The sequence below is a fragment of the Argiope bruennichi genome, chromosome 4 (genome assembly GCF_947563725.1).
Source record: "Argiope bruennichi chromosome 4, qqArgBrue1.1, whole genome shotgun sequence".
NCBI lineage: Eukaryota > Metazoa > Arthropoda > Arachnida > Araneae > Araneidae > Argiope > Argiope bruennichi.
Genome location: NC_079154.1, coordinates 32757348 through 32773289, shown reverse-complemented (window position 1 = coordinate 32773289; position 15942 = coordinate 32757348).

Genomic DNA, 15942 nt, shown 5'->3' with positions numbered 1-15942 from the left:
ATCCGCATAGCGTTACCCCAACTGGCGTAGAAAAAATCACGTATTTGCGTTACGTAACCGGCGAAGAAAATTCACGCATGCGCATTCTGTTCTGATTGTTGTCATGACAACGTTATCAACGGATGATTTAAATTATTTTTGGGTTAGTTGCATGCTTTTGTAAGTAAATTGTATTTATGTTAGTTATATATTTTTTGCATATGCTTATAGTTTTAAGTACATCGTTTTTTAAGTAGTTTTTTTAAAACCCGTTTTCAACCGTTTATTTTAAACGATTCGTTTTATTTTCTTAGTGTTTGATGCATTTAAATTTAAACATTGTTAATTAATCGATCTGCTCATAATGAATCTAAGAAAGTTTTGTTGACCCACTCTTGAGATATTACATAAATTAAAAAAGATATTCTTTAGTGCCCATATAGTGTAAACGCTGAGTGACTCTATTTTCAGTAATCAGATTATAAAAAAATGCTTTGTTTCAGTAAAAAATCTTATTATATTAATTGAAGATAAATTCTTTCCACTTTAATTTAAAGCATAAACTCTACGGGTGCTAACAGAAAATGAGAGAGATACATATTACGTTATGACTGAAGGCCTTTATAATATTATGAATGAATTATATGATAATCAAAATTTGAAGTTTTAAAATATTTTGATGAAGAAGCTATTAAAGTAGAAATTGCATAAAATATTTAATTATTAAAATTTTAACGAGCATTAAGATTGGCGAACCGGCTGGTCGCCAAAGGCGGCTAGTCTACAATAAAATCCAGATTGAATAAATAATTAATTTCATCACATGCTGAATTTTAAATAAAGTCTGTATTTATAGAATCATTAAATTTTAACTTTAGACAGTAGACTTAAGACAATATGTGGTTCAACTGTACTGGATGTCTGAATCGTCATAGATCCTTATCTAAAATCAAAATCCAACAATCAGTTTTAATTCAGAATGGAGTCATCCGAAAATTCCATCTCAAATACTTCAAATGCATCAATAACCATATCGGTCATTTGATTACCAATGTCCATCTTGATCATTGACTGTATCCGGGAAAGTAATTAACATATCCTTCGCACCTGTAGGTGGTCAGCTGTTAATACTGTGGATGAAACATCCTGGTCTTTATTTAAATGGAAGAATTATGTATATCTGAAAGCGAGCACGTAAATCAAAAGTGAGAAAATTATTAAAGGAATGAAATTTGCTAGGTGGATCTTGGTTCAAAATTATAAATTTATGAAAAAATTTTGAGTCGGGTATTTAAAATGGTCAAATAGCTTTTGTAGATAAATTCATTTTTGCACTGCAGTAAGATTTAATAGAATTTATGTTTGCAGAAATGTTTTTAATAAGCCGCTTTTTTTACGTTAAATAAAAAAAAAAAAACTTTTTATATTATTTGCTTTATCGCAAACGTAGTATAGAGAAAGTATAGTAATTGTCAAAAAAAATTCAAATTCCGCATTTTAGATCTATTTGAGTTTGAAAAACACTTTTTAGAAAATATCCGTCTGTCTATGACAAGGATACTTCAAAGGCACTTTGGTCTAGTCGGATGAAATTTGGTATACGGTCTTTATACCAAATTTGTAGATTGCTGTCAAATTTTGAGCAAATTCCGCTCAGAGGGAGCCTGTCGGACTATTCGAATAGAATTTCACACGGTAACTACAAAACTTTGAACACAATTTAATGCACCAAATTTGCTACGTTTCAGAACGAAAACTACAGACAGACAGACAGACAGACAAATCCTTGTCGGATTTGCCTCCGAATTCGGTAAAGATCTGCATTTTAGGTAATAAAGCGGTGAACCGAATTTTATCTATCTAGCTCTTGACGTTTTATAACTATCACCTTCACTTGTACTTAGATAGCCTTATATACTTCCTCTTATTTTTGAATTTATATGAATTTCTTATGTCCAAATTTCATTCTTCTAGTTCAAAGTGTGTTTGAGTTAGTGTGTTCACAAACAAACACAATTTCCAAAATTATGTTTTTCAGAATCGGAAACATTTGAAATTTTTAAATTTGTCAAATTCTCAAATTTGAATTCGATGCATTTGCTCATCAATGTATTCACTAATTAATCATTTCACTAATGCAATCACCGACGTCTTGGAATAATGGTAGTGCGTCTTCCCCATGATCTGGGCGTCCTGGGTTCGAGTCCCGGTTCGAGCATGGTTGTTCTTCATCTGTTCTACCTGCGAGATATGTGAATGTGCCCTCTTTAAAAAGGGGTTGTGCAAGCGAATGTGATGCGTGAGTAGCTAAGACGTACTCTTGGCGCTACTAAAACAAGAGACCCTCCCTTGGCTTAAAATCGATGACTTCGTCAGGGAGCTTGTCCATGGCAAGTGCCATTAGAAACAATAAAAACTAATACAATCAGTCGTTATTACCTAATTTGGTAATACTCAAACCACTCAAACGGAAAGCCTTGATAGCTATATTAAGAGTGACTAATATTAGCCCTTGAAATAAAATTTTGACAACAGGGTATATTTTTATTATTTTTCAAAAGGCTGATAGATTCGCCATTTGATGCTGAAATAAATCAGATATTGTTCGATTGAATTCAGTATGGAATTCGCAATTTCTTCAATTGCGTTAGCGATCTTTTTGTGGGTTATACTATCTCTCATCTTTCAGTCATAGAATTTCCGTGACCTGGGGGATACAGTTTGGGTTTGCAAGTTATTGGCCTGGATTGTTATTAGACTGGCCTGGAATTTGACAAGTTTTTCTTAGACCGAATACGGGCCGCGGTGGCCTGGTGGTAAGGTCTCGGCTCGTGAGCCGTAGAGTTTCAAGTTCGTGACCCGATTCCACCTAAGAACCGTCGTGTAAGGGGCTCTGTTGCACTTTAAATTTATCAGGGCCAAATGTTCTCCCGCTGGTGTGGCGTGGTGTGGACAGGGGGTGCAATCTCAGGTGTCGTCCTCGTTATTTGATTGCGGTTCAAAATGACGAGGTCCGTCCCACAATAGCCCTAGTGTTGCTTTAAAAACGGGACGATAATATAACTAAACTAAACTAAAAAAAATTTAGACCGAATATTTTCCTGTTCGTATTGCGATGCTTTGAATGTGAAAGTTGGTAGGGTGGAAACAGTGTGAAAGAGTGAAGGTAGTAAAGGTTGTGAGGAAGACTGAAAAGACAGTTTTAAGGAAGGAAAAGTAGTGTCCACATCATTTGACCATAACTCAAAATTAAGAATTATGAATGGTAATTTTAACACAATATTAAAATACCCTGGAAATTTAAAAATATTAAAAGAAATGATGGAAAAGATTTCTAGCCTTTTACCAACAGTGTGAAGATTTTTTGAACTTTTGTTTGTCGTTGTTTTTTTATGCAAAAATGTGGATAGTTTATGAGCATAACAGCCAGTCACGATAATTCCTGTTTATACTGCTTAGTTCTGTGGTAATGGGATGGCTGGTTGTAATTATAAAAAAAAAAAGTGTAAAATTGTGAGTCACAAAAAAGCGCAACAATGATGTAAGGTATGGAACAGTACTAAGAAGCGTGGCTAATGTTTATATATAATCATAAAATCCAGCATTAAAAAAAAAAAACTAAAAAGGTTAACATGTGGAGTTTGGAATAGCAAATCAATCAAATCAGGGTGAGATTTCTGAAAGAATGTAAGACGCTGTCAAAATTAGGAGACTTGTCTTGAAGCAACCTTCGTCTAACCTTAACATGGAGCTCAAGTAAAGAAAATGAAGCAAAAATTATTTATAAATATTGCAAACCATCCTATCGTAGCTCCGAATTTCTATAATTATATGAGGAAAATTGTGTGCATATCTAAAACCCTTTATATTTCCTTCCAACTTTTTCGAATGATAGCCAGTCGGCCTCATCCATAGAATTTGACTCTTAACTAATTATTGATTGATTCAATAAACGTAAATTATTGATAGAGCAATGAGCATCAAATGTTGATCTACCTTAACGTCGTTCTGGAAAGGTCGATTTTCCTTATCATTAAGATCTTGATTTTCTTACTTTTTATTAAATTATTAAGTTCAGATTAAATTAATTAAATCTAATTAAATTATTAAATTATAAATTAATTTTATTAAAATAGGAAATATTCTTAATTTTCTTTAGGAAGAACATTCTTTTTAAATAGATGAGAAAATAATTTTGTTTTTAAAAAATTAGAATGAAAGCGAATAGGACGTTATCACAGAGCGCAGAACAAGAAATTATTAAATTTTGTATTAAATTATTCTACATGGAGGCGAACAACCCCACAGAAGAACAATCTCACCATGATGGAAAGTTGGATGGCGTCAAAAAATTTATTCGAACTTGAAATGACAGCTGCATCCCTATCGTCATTTCTCTCTTCTTTTTTCCAAATTCTCTCTGTTATTTCATAGATAGAATATCTTTGTAACCCAGAAGTAATTTCTTTAGCACCTTTCACATCCAATTAGTTATTCTTGTCCTAATAGTCATCATATTTAAAGAACTAATTGGACTTTATCCTTGGGACATCCCTGATCTGAACGGACACACTCATCTTAGAAATTACCTATATTGATTCACTTTAATTTTGAATAAAAAATGATTTAAAAATAATTTTAAATGTGTTAGAAGTAGAAATATGATTGATACTGTAACTAGAAGAAAAACCGGAATTTCGACATTAAAAATAAAAAAGAATCGTTTGAGGCCTACGTTAGGAAATATAGGTTGTATAATTTAAATGTTTTATCAATAGATCATGGCATTTCGCAAAATATTAATTATTCAAAAATTATTGTAGAATATGCCACAAACAAATGTTGAAAATATGCCTGAATATTTTAAATAATTTAAGGTGTAAGTACACACTTGGAACTTCGAAATTCGTTCAAAATATCGAATATATTTTTATTGCTTCAAACTGTTCTCTGAACCTTTAGCTTTCAAGCGATACCAATATGATGTCAATATTCGGAATATTTCTCGAGTTGTAATTATTTTTCTTGAGGTACTTTCACTAAAAACTCTAGTTACGGTGTTTTTAAAACTCATTCTATGAAGAGTGATATTTTTTCACTGTGTTGCTTCATACAAACAATCATAACTCAACAAGAAATGAACCAAATACAATTATTTATATATCAAAATAATCTGTATGAAATAGTGCATGTTTTGCGTCTCAATCAAAGTTATATTTATAGAAATAAATTTTTAATAGCTATTTAAAAGTTAAAATGACAGAAAACATCTCGCTTTTTCTATTCATCGTTGATGAAAAAATTGGTAAAAAAAACTATATATTTTTATAACTTGATTGGGGCAGACAACATGAAAACTAATATTAGGCATCATTTCCAACTAGAATTGTGTGTCTGTACAAATTAGAATTTAAGATATCATGTTTAAAAAAATAGGCTAATTAGCTCATTCAATATAATTTAATTACTTAATAGTTAGTGTAATATGGTTTTTTTCTCACTGAAATGAGTTCAAACATATATTAATAACCTACTGTAAAAAAACTGGATTTTTAAAGTTAAAATTTTTTTAAAAAACTTCTAGTGTGTACGTACACCTTAAATAAATATTCATAAAATGCATTATCATATTAATTTCATTTTATATTACCTATATAAGTATAATCTATAGATTCTTTTTATATTAAATAAATAGTTTTTAAAAAGTTAAATAAAATGCAAAGCATAGTTCATTATAAAAAATTAAGTATAATATACATTATAATATAAATATATAAAAGAGAACGGATGTAACCATTTTGCAACGTAACCGATAAAATTTATCATACATACGATTATTATTAGCAAAAACTTTCTTGATTTTTTTAAAAAAAATTCAATCTGCAAAATTTTAAATCTTTAATCAGAAAAACTGATAATTTTTTATATTTTCTCATTTTATATCTAAGCGGTTATTTTCATTGTGCTCTAAGCAATCAAATTCTTTGTGATGTTTTTATTATTCTAACATAAAAGCATCCAATTTATTTAGACCTGGCAATATGTATATTGATTCATAGTTTCTTTACAAACTGCGTAGTTAAACAAAAATGTTTTATAATCTATTACTATTAAAACGCGTCTTGAACTATCAAAAAATTCTTTCTTCTGCCAAATGTATCTTATTTGTACTAATCTTGTTATTATAGCGAAATAACAACAATCGAACGTACTTGCTACAATAATATTAACGTTTTCTGTCTTGGAACAAGAGGAATTAACTTTAACTGTCCGATCGAGCTGAGTCAACTAAACTTGTTTAAATTGGATGTACAGTTGAAAGACTTGGAAATAACAGGTAAAGAAAAATCTCCAAAAATGTTATTTACTGGTTTATAGAATTCGAAACTACTCTACTTTTTTCGTTTGGCGTTAATCCGCTGCGAAGTAAAAGATTCTTTAAAAAAAAAACTTTTACGACATTTGTAACAAAATGGAACTGAATGAGGTAAGATTTCAAAGTCTTTTCACTCCAAATAATAAGGGACTTAGTTAACTTAATCCTTTCTAATTATTTTTATCGGTGAAAATTCATCTTATTTCACTCCAGATTCTACTATTTTTAAGGATAGTATGTTACTATTCCCCAAAAGTTCCCAAACTTGTTTTATTACGGAAGAATAAATAGAGATAAAATCGAATTATTTGATGTTTTATTTGAAGCAATACCCCTCTCAAACAAGCATTTTCTTTCGCTCTTACAGCGATGCAAAAATGATTATTTGCCTACTTTTACCACCCTCGCCGCTGCATTTTATTACTATTTGATGCACTTCTTTGGGATCATTACCAACTAGGCCATTTTTTTCACAGATAGAAACAATCATATACGTAAAACTCAGGAGAATAACCTGTTACGAAAATACTTGATAAGGATCTCTTCACTTATGATTTGATATCAATAAGAACTTGTGAACCGACCACATATTGTAAAGAAACGTCCACGGCCTTTCAGCGGTGGGAATAGGGCTTATACAAAAATCAACTTTTTCAAAAACCGGTTTTCGAATTCAATATTTTCAAAAAGCCGGTTTTAGCCGATTTTCGAATTGTTGTCAAAAAATATATATAATAGGGAAAGATATTTTATTTAATTTATATAAAATAACAAAAAACAAAATCAATATCAAAGTCAAAATATTTAAAAAAAATTAAGCATTACATATACATATTGCTTGCACAAAATAACGAAAATTCAAACAAAAATTTCAAATAATATTTATATTATTTTCACTCATTTTAATTTCTCCTAAAAAAATAGGATTTTAAAAGAACCTAAAATATCCACTGAACGGTGGCTAAGTCTCGTTCTTATGTTGGAACAATATTGCCTGATATTGAGAATACTCGTTCACTAGCTACTGAGCTTGGTTTTACAGTTTTCATCGCATCAAATAACAAATCTAAATTTTTTGTTCTTTTATTCGTTGTCTCAAATAATGAAAATTCAGCTTTCAGTGCCTTTGGATTTGTGTTTCTTCAGGGTCTTCAAGAAAATTCTGAATTGATTTTTCCATGGCTTCTTTTAAAAAGACATTGCTCTGGCGAGTAGTTTCTTCGATTTGCTCTTCATCAGAATTGGTTTCCACATAAGAATTTGGAAATATTCTAGACAATATATTTCCAGATAACTTAATAATTTTGGGTTTTGAAGCTAAAGAAAGTACACCAGATTTCTTCGCTGAACTAGAAAGGTTTTGTGGATTTTGCAAATACAGCAAAATAGTTACTAATTCTATTTGTCTTCTTTCTTGAATTCGTCCTTCTAAAGCATAGAATAATTTCAAACTTATTCCGTGTTTAAATTTTTTAGTTCATTTAACGGATATTCAAATATACCTTCACTTATTAATAAATTGGCATCTCGTCGCCCTAAGCATTTAACTGCTAAACGAAACGGTCCCAACCGATAAAATTCAAAATATTTGTTTGCTTTTTTGAAGAAGTAGAATATTCAAACTTTCTGGAAAACTGGTTTTCTTAATGTAAAAACAGGTTTTCAAATCTGTCAAATTTACTTTAAAAAACCGGGTTTGAAAAACCGTCAAACGGGAAGGTTTAACTCTTTCACTAGTGTAGCGACCCAACCGGACGTGCAAATTTTATCTTAGAGGGCCGGTTTCTGTTTCAAATGAGAGGTGCAGGATGTAAAGCGAGAACATATCTGGTGAAACAAAAACTGGTCTACCAGAATAGAATTTGCACTGGGTTAGTAGTGAGAATGTTACCGTATATAATCGCAAGTTATGTCCATGAGCAGTAAGTATCTGTGCTGAGTGAAATCTATTCTGACTTGTGGGTCAAATGATACTCTTCGCTTGTTCTGCGGGAAATAACAAATTCCTTTATATTTGGAAGCTATTTAAAAATTTCCAGCATTTTTGAACCTAGTACTAGAATCGGTTCAAAATGATGTTTGTCAATAGGGGTATTCTTTCTGGTATGCTAATAGGGGCCGCGGTGGCCTGGTGGTAAGGTATCGGCCTTGGAACCGGAGGGTTTCAGGTTCGAGACCGTCGAGACCGAAGAACCGTCGTGTAAGGGGGTCAGTTGCACGTTAAATCCGTCCTGACCAAACGTCCTCCCGCTGGTGTGGTGTGGTGTGTTGTGGAGAGGGGGTGCCAGCTCAGGTGTCGTCCTCGTCATCTGACCGCGGTTCAAAATGACGAGGTCCGTCCCAAAATAGCCCTAGTGTTGCTTCAAACGGGACGTTAATATAACTAAATTAAACTTCTGGTATGCTAAGAAAATAATTACAAATTTGTGAAAAGACGTGTTTTCGGGATTCTGTTTGTCTGCCTGCAAATATGATATATCAATAATTATGCGCTTGATGGATGCAGTTTTATATATAGTTTTACTATTAAAACTAAATATATCAAATTTTGCACGAAATCGTTCTATTAAAAATCCATATATCACCGATTGTTACCGAACATGATTACCTACAAATGATATGCTATTTAAAAACAGATGAGTGGATGAAATTTGACATACTTGTTTATCATAAAAATTGTATATGTGTATATTTTCTGAATTGTATACCTTATAAGGTCCTGTATGATAACTCAATTATCTAAAAACGTTATGATTATACGTAAATGAAATTTGTTATATATTTCGCAAAAATGGCGCTCAAAAATTTGACATGGAACCAAAGCTGTAGTCGTAAAATAACGTAGTGACAACAAACTTATTGACACGGAACTACAGTTGTAGTCATAGGATAACATACCGAATTTCAATGATTTATGTTATTGCATTTATAAGTTGTATTTACATGCTTAGAAAGAACGCCTCGACAGATGGTCAACTGTTTATCGGATTTGATTCAAAATTTGACAAGTATGTATATTTTAGATGCTAAACTTGTGTTTCAGATTTTATCAACCTCTAACTCATTAAGCTTTGTATTTATTGAGTTTAATTGTACTCGAAGAACCAGACAGATAGGCATCGCCTGAATAGATTCCATTCAAAATTTGACAAGTATCTATATTTTAGGTGCTAAACTTGTGTATCATTTTATCAACCTCTAACTCATTAAGCTTTGTATTTATTGAGTTCAATTGTACTCGAAGAACCAGACAGATAGGCTTCGCCTGAATAGATTCCATTCAAAATTTGACAAGTATCTATATTTTAGATGCTAAACTTGTGTAACAGATTTTATCAACCTCTAACTCATTAAGCTTTGTATTTATTGAGTTCAATTGTACTAAGAACCAGACAGATATTCATCGCCTGAATAGATTCCATTCAAAATTTGACAAGTATCTATATTTTAGGTGCTAAACTTGTGTATCATTTTATCAACCTCTAACTCATTAAGCTTTGTATTTATTGAGTTCAATTGTACTCGAAGAACCAGACAGATAGGCATCGTCTGAATAGATTCCATTCAAAATTTGACAAGTATCTATATTTTAGATGTTAAACTTGTGTATCAGATTTTATCAACCTCTAACTCATTAAGCTTTGTATTTATTGAGTTCAATTGTACTCGAAGAACCAGACAGATAGGCATCGTCTGAATAGATTCCATTCAAAATTTGACAAAATTTTACAAATTTGTCTGAAATCCATAAACTAAGTTTCATCCTTCCAGCTGAAAACGATTTTGACTTATCGAGTTATCAGATGTAATGCCAAAAAAAAATTTTCAAACCCAAAGAAGTCTAAAACACAGAACTTGGTCAGAATCTCGAGTTCGATTTTTTGCCGATTAAAATACTTTCTTTATGCTTCGTATACGATAAATTGAAAATTATTAAGTGACTTAATGAAGGACATTCGAATTCAAAACAACGTGCCATAATAATATTTGAGGTATGATTCATCTGGATTTTGATTATTCTTGGAAATTACTCTTAATTATGCAACAGAAATAACATACGCACACAGAAGTGGAAAAATTATCTTTGCATCGCGCGAATGTTTAAACATAGTACACTCATGCACATTAAGGATAATGCCTGCTACAGCAAATAAAGATTCAGAAACAAAACAAACGTGTCTTATTCATAAAAACCATTTACTAAATAAAAGATAAAGATGGTGTATGTATTATGCCATTAATAAAAAATACTATTTTTGCTCCCTGGAACTATTACAAAAAATATCTCCCTTACAAAAAACTTAACTTTACATGGTTGATATGATGGTTAATACATTGTATGTCTCCCATACGATGAAATACAATCCATTCATTGCCTAGACATTCAGAATATCAAATTATCGAGCTGATCTTGAGGAAGATTACTCCACCCTGCAAGCAAAATCATTGAAATACATTCTCTGTGTCATGACTATTTGGTTATGCACTTAGCGGCTTACAGAACGCCTGTGAACAATTTTACTTCCTTGCCACCATTACTCATTTATCCCTATCTTACACCCGCGTCATTATGACGTACTATCGACGTCATCTAGTGGCATTCTGTAATTTGCATATTATTCTTGAAAATTCATATGATAATTCTACAGGTGAAATTTTTACTTTAGAGTTTGATTTCTGTGTGATTCTGAATTATTCTTAATTTAGGGACATGAATGTAATTAAAGCAATAAAAACAAGTATTATAAAAAATGCATTAATACATTTCTAATTATATTTTTCTAACTAGGAAATTAGAAATAAAATAAGTATCGTTGAAATACCAATTTCTTAAATTCTGTTATGTTGTAAAAATGGATTTTATGCATACTATCTCGAAATTACAGAAGATAAACATTAGAAATATAGGTTTAATTTTATTAAATTATATATCTGGTTCAATTTTAAAATGTGCTTTCTTAATAAGTATCTACTACCCAAGAAGTAGTTTTATACCAAATTTGGTAGCTCTGGTTTCGACCATTTCAAATGAAAAGCGTTTAGAAAGATACCTTATATGTCGCAGTTAATATGTAGTATAGATTAGTAGTCTATAAATATTATGTTAAAATATGTCGTCCTAAAAATGTTAGCTTAGACATGAAAATAATGAGAATAAAAAAATATCAGTTATATAAAACTAGCCAACTATGGCGACAGGCTAGATCGTCGTATGTATTTAAAGCATTGTTTGATGTTCATGTCTTCTTCAATAAGATATTTTTTTAAATAACAAATTTGATAGGCATTTAACGCTAGGATATTTTTTATAGCTTATGCCTGTTATAGAAGTGCCTTTCTAACGGAGTTATGTCCGATGACATCACAACCTCATTAAAAACGCCACTGTTTGGATTATCCGTCTTCTAATTGCTCTTCAACTTAGCGGTGTTGTAACTAAGATATCTTAATTCACATGTAAACAGCGCAGATAAATCTTTCTTGCTTAACTTTTATCACTGCAAGAAAATGTCAAGACTAAAAATTTTATGTAACGAAAGAACGGTTTGAATTTCATTTCAACAAAATAAGATGTATTTTTGGAAATTATGCAAAATTTATTTATAGAAAATGTATAACAACTAAATATCAGTATAATACTTGTATATAAAAATAAAATCAATTTAAAAAAACACGATTTTATAAAGTTGTAAAAAAATAGAAAATTCGTTTTTATCAAAAATATGAAAACTCAAAACAAATTCCTAAATCTTGATGTAACCATCAAATCCTTTTATCAAATTGAAATTTCAATAATTAAAAATTATTTATATTTTTATTAAAAGTTCAACATTATCTTTGTTATCCACTGTGGCTTAAGTTCTTCATACGATTGTTTTATTTCTGTCGTGTAGGATTTTATCGACAAAATCTCGATTAAATATTTTTTGCTTCTAATTTTTTATTCAATTATAAAAGTAGGCCTTCATAAATTCTTTTTTCTTCTTGATTTTAATATTCCCCATTATTCACAATCATAAATATGAGAGAATCTTGTTACCAGTTTTCTAAATTTCATTATTATAGGGCACCTACCATACATAATGAAAATTAAATTAAAATTATGCAATTTAGCAATGAAAATATTAAAATGTAATATTTTCATTAAATATTTGTAAAAACTTTATCTAAAACTTTGGAAATCAAACCGATAACAATAATTCAGTTTTACAAACTTTAAATTCTTAACCCCTTAACCGGCTTGGTTGTACGTGCATCGATTTACCACATTTTGACAATTTTAAACACTTATAATGCTGATTCAACAGAAAAATTACGTGGAATACATACGACTTACGTATTTGATGTTTTTCATTTAAATCAGGCAGATAAAAAAATTCCCAAAATAGAAGACGCCGTTAGATTGTAGACAATATAAACCAGTTAGTGTTAAGCATGAGTTTAATCAAATAAATGAAATATATACGCAGTATAATGGCTGTTATAACATATGTCACAAATCTTAAAATTAGTATTAGAGTAAATCATACATAAATATTATTCTAACACCATTTGTTAATAGAGTATTTAGAATAATACATAAATATTATTCTAACACCATTTGTTAATAGAATATTTAGAATAATACATAAATATTATTCTAACACCATTTGTTAATAGAGTATTTAGAATAATACATAAATATTATTCTAACACCATTTGTTAATAGAATATTTAGAATAATACATAAATATTATTCTATGTATTATTTACCTTACATTCACTTTGCGATAGTAAATATTTTAACGCAATGTCGTCTTGCTATGTACAAGAATTATGAACTGTACTCCTCTAATACAAACAAACTTTTGGGATTTATTGCAATAGCTCTTTTTTATAATTCTATGTAATTATGAATAAATAATAACACTTTCAGTTGAAATACCGCCCTTACACACGCAACCAATCAGTTAAATTATTAATGATCGGCCATTAATGCATCAGCATCGGAGTGCGAAGCGAGCCATGTTGTTTATATTAATAAACAACACGGTAATCGGAAGAGAAGATTCTATCTGAACATCTGTTTTACTATAATAACAAGAGTTAATTTATATGTAAATGAATAGACCCGCCATTTGCTTTTTTCACATCTAAACCAAGTATATAATGAGGTGTTTTTTTTTTTTTTGAATCGCACTTCGTAATTATGTTTCGAAAAAAAATCATTCATAAAAAAACATTCGATTTTACTTTATATTTTTTATTAAAACTGAATAAATAAAGAATAAAAATAGAGGAAAAAAAATTCTAAAAACATTTTTATGCTAGTATTTTATGAAGCATAAAAAAATTTTTTTTAACGGGAAATTGATTTCAAAATAAAAGTTACCAGATCGTGAAGCAATGATTGAAATATTTTATGAAAAAAGGAGCTATTAATTATAATCATTATATTCTTAATTTATATTGAATTGGAGTTTTTTTTTATACTTATTGTAGTTTAATTTTTGCAAAATTTCCTTTTCAGCTTCAAGCTTTTATGATGTTTTTCACACTTATAATTCTTTTGTCAAAAAAAAAATTTTTTTAGGGGCTTTTTTTCTAAACTATTTTTGCATACAATGCTTATAATTCATTATTATAAAAATTATGAATTTTTTCAATATTTTTTTTTCTTCTGCAATCCAAAAAATGATTCTTCTGAATTCGTTTTGTTTAGTTATATGAACGTCCTATTTTAAAGCAACACAAGTGTCATTTTGGGACAGACCTAGTAGTTTTGAACCGCGGTCATATGACGAAAAGGACACCTGAGTTGGCATCCCCTCTCCAAGCTTCCACACCACACCAGTGGGAGAAAGTTTGACCCTGACAGATTAAGAAATCAAAACTTAAATGAAATTATATCGGTAGTACAGCTTTCGTTCGATAGTACATTGAATTGATTTTAATATCTTTTCCCACATTTCTTATTTTTAATTACTCATTGTAAGAGAACTCAATCATAAATCGTTGACAGAAACTTTCTTAGCATTAGGGGAACGAGGTAACACTTCTTCTTTTTTTGCTTTTTTTTTCTTTCATTTTCGATAGTAAATAGATCTAAATTTGTTACAGCCATTTAGATGAACTGATGTTTCGTCAAAGGTCTCAATATCCTTTCATTTATTTCTTGTTAAATAATTTTCATACAATAATCTACAAACTATTATACATTGAGCCATATATATCGGCAAAAGCTAATGAACCTTAAAGTTTTAGCTTTTTAAAACTATAAATATCGGTTTATAATTTTATTTATTGTTGCTATAGGCGTATTCTTAGACATTTCTATTGATTTCTGCATAGACGGATTTTTTTTTATTGCAATAAACGACTTTACTTTAGAAAGATTTGAAACAGTATGTACCTTTTTTCGGGTATTATTCTGGAATCATCTTTCCATGTAGAATTGATTGACAGTTTCCGATTATAAATTTTGTTGATTTTGCACTTATAAATTATAATATCATGCATTTCAAAATGTTTTTTCAATTTTTCAATAGGAATATTTCTCTTTAGAAAATCCTAAAATATATCTTTCTATTCACAGTTTGTTTACAGGCGACATTTTGAAAAAATAAAATGGCAGACGATATTTTTCATTTCAAGTTTCGTCTGGAAATTTTGTTCAAAACCCTGTCTTTTCAGAATTTTTTATAGAAATCGTTTATACAATGTGTAAATACCTTCTGTATAAACATATTCTTTTTTATTGGTGTATTGTAAACACAAGTTCTTTTCTGGAATAGTTTATAATCCGCAACTTACTGGTTTCTATCACAAATCCCCATACATTCGCTAAACTAACAATAGCTAATTTTAAACTCCCATCAAAATTTTTTATCTACCCACTTTAAACTTCCAAGAGGAAGTAGCTATCAAGGAACTTTCGGTACGAAAAATGTTCATTATATTCATGTTTATTCACCTAGTTCAAATAATTTATCTTCTATAATTTTGGAGTTATAGAGAAATTTTTCCACCAATTTCTGCTATGAGCTGCATTTGTTCTTCTAAAAACTTTCCTTCCTTAAATTTCGTGTTCTAAAAATCATAAACGAATTTTTTCATTTCATGTTTTGAGAGCTATTGCAAATAGGTGACTTCTAAAAAAAGATAGGCTTACCTGAAAATGCATAGGTACGGCGAAAAATAAAATAAAATTGACTTTAAAAAAAAAGGAATACCGGAAGTAAAAAAAAATATCTCAGAATATATGGCCTCCACAGTTTATAATCTACAAAAGTGAAATAAAAGAAATGTGCTTCAATAACGTATGTTTTAAAAGCAAATGGTCTTTTTATTTTAGTGACGTATAAATAATTGAAAATCTAAACACATAAATCTTTAATATTGATGACTATAAGCTATTAAAAAATGAAGTCAGATCGATATTCTTCAATAGGTACTGCAGTATGGCTAAATGCCAAGAAATATAATAAAAATAGGTGCATCTGCATTTTGTTTGTGTTGACAATTTTTTATACTCTCTGAAGAAATATAGTTTGTTGAAAAAATTTCATTTCAATGGTTCGAACATGATTGCGGCTTCTCATTTTGCT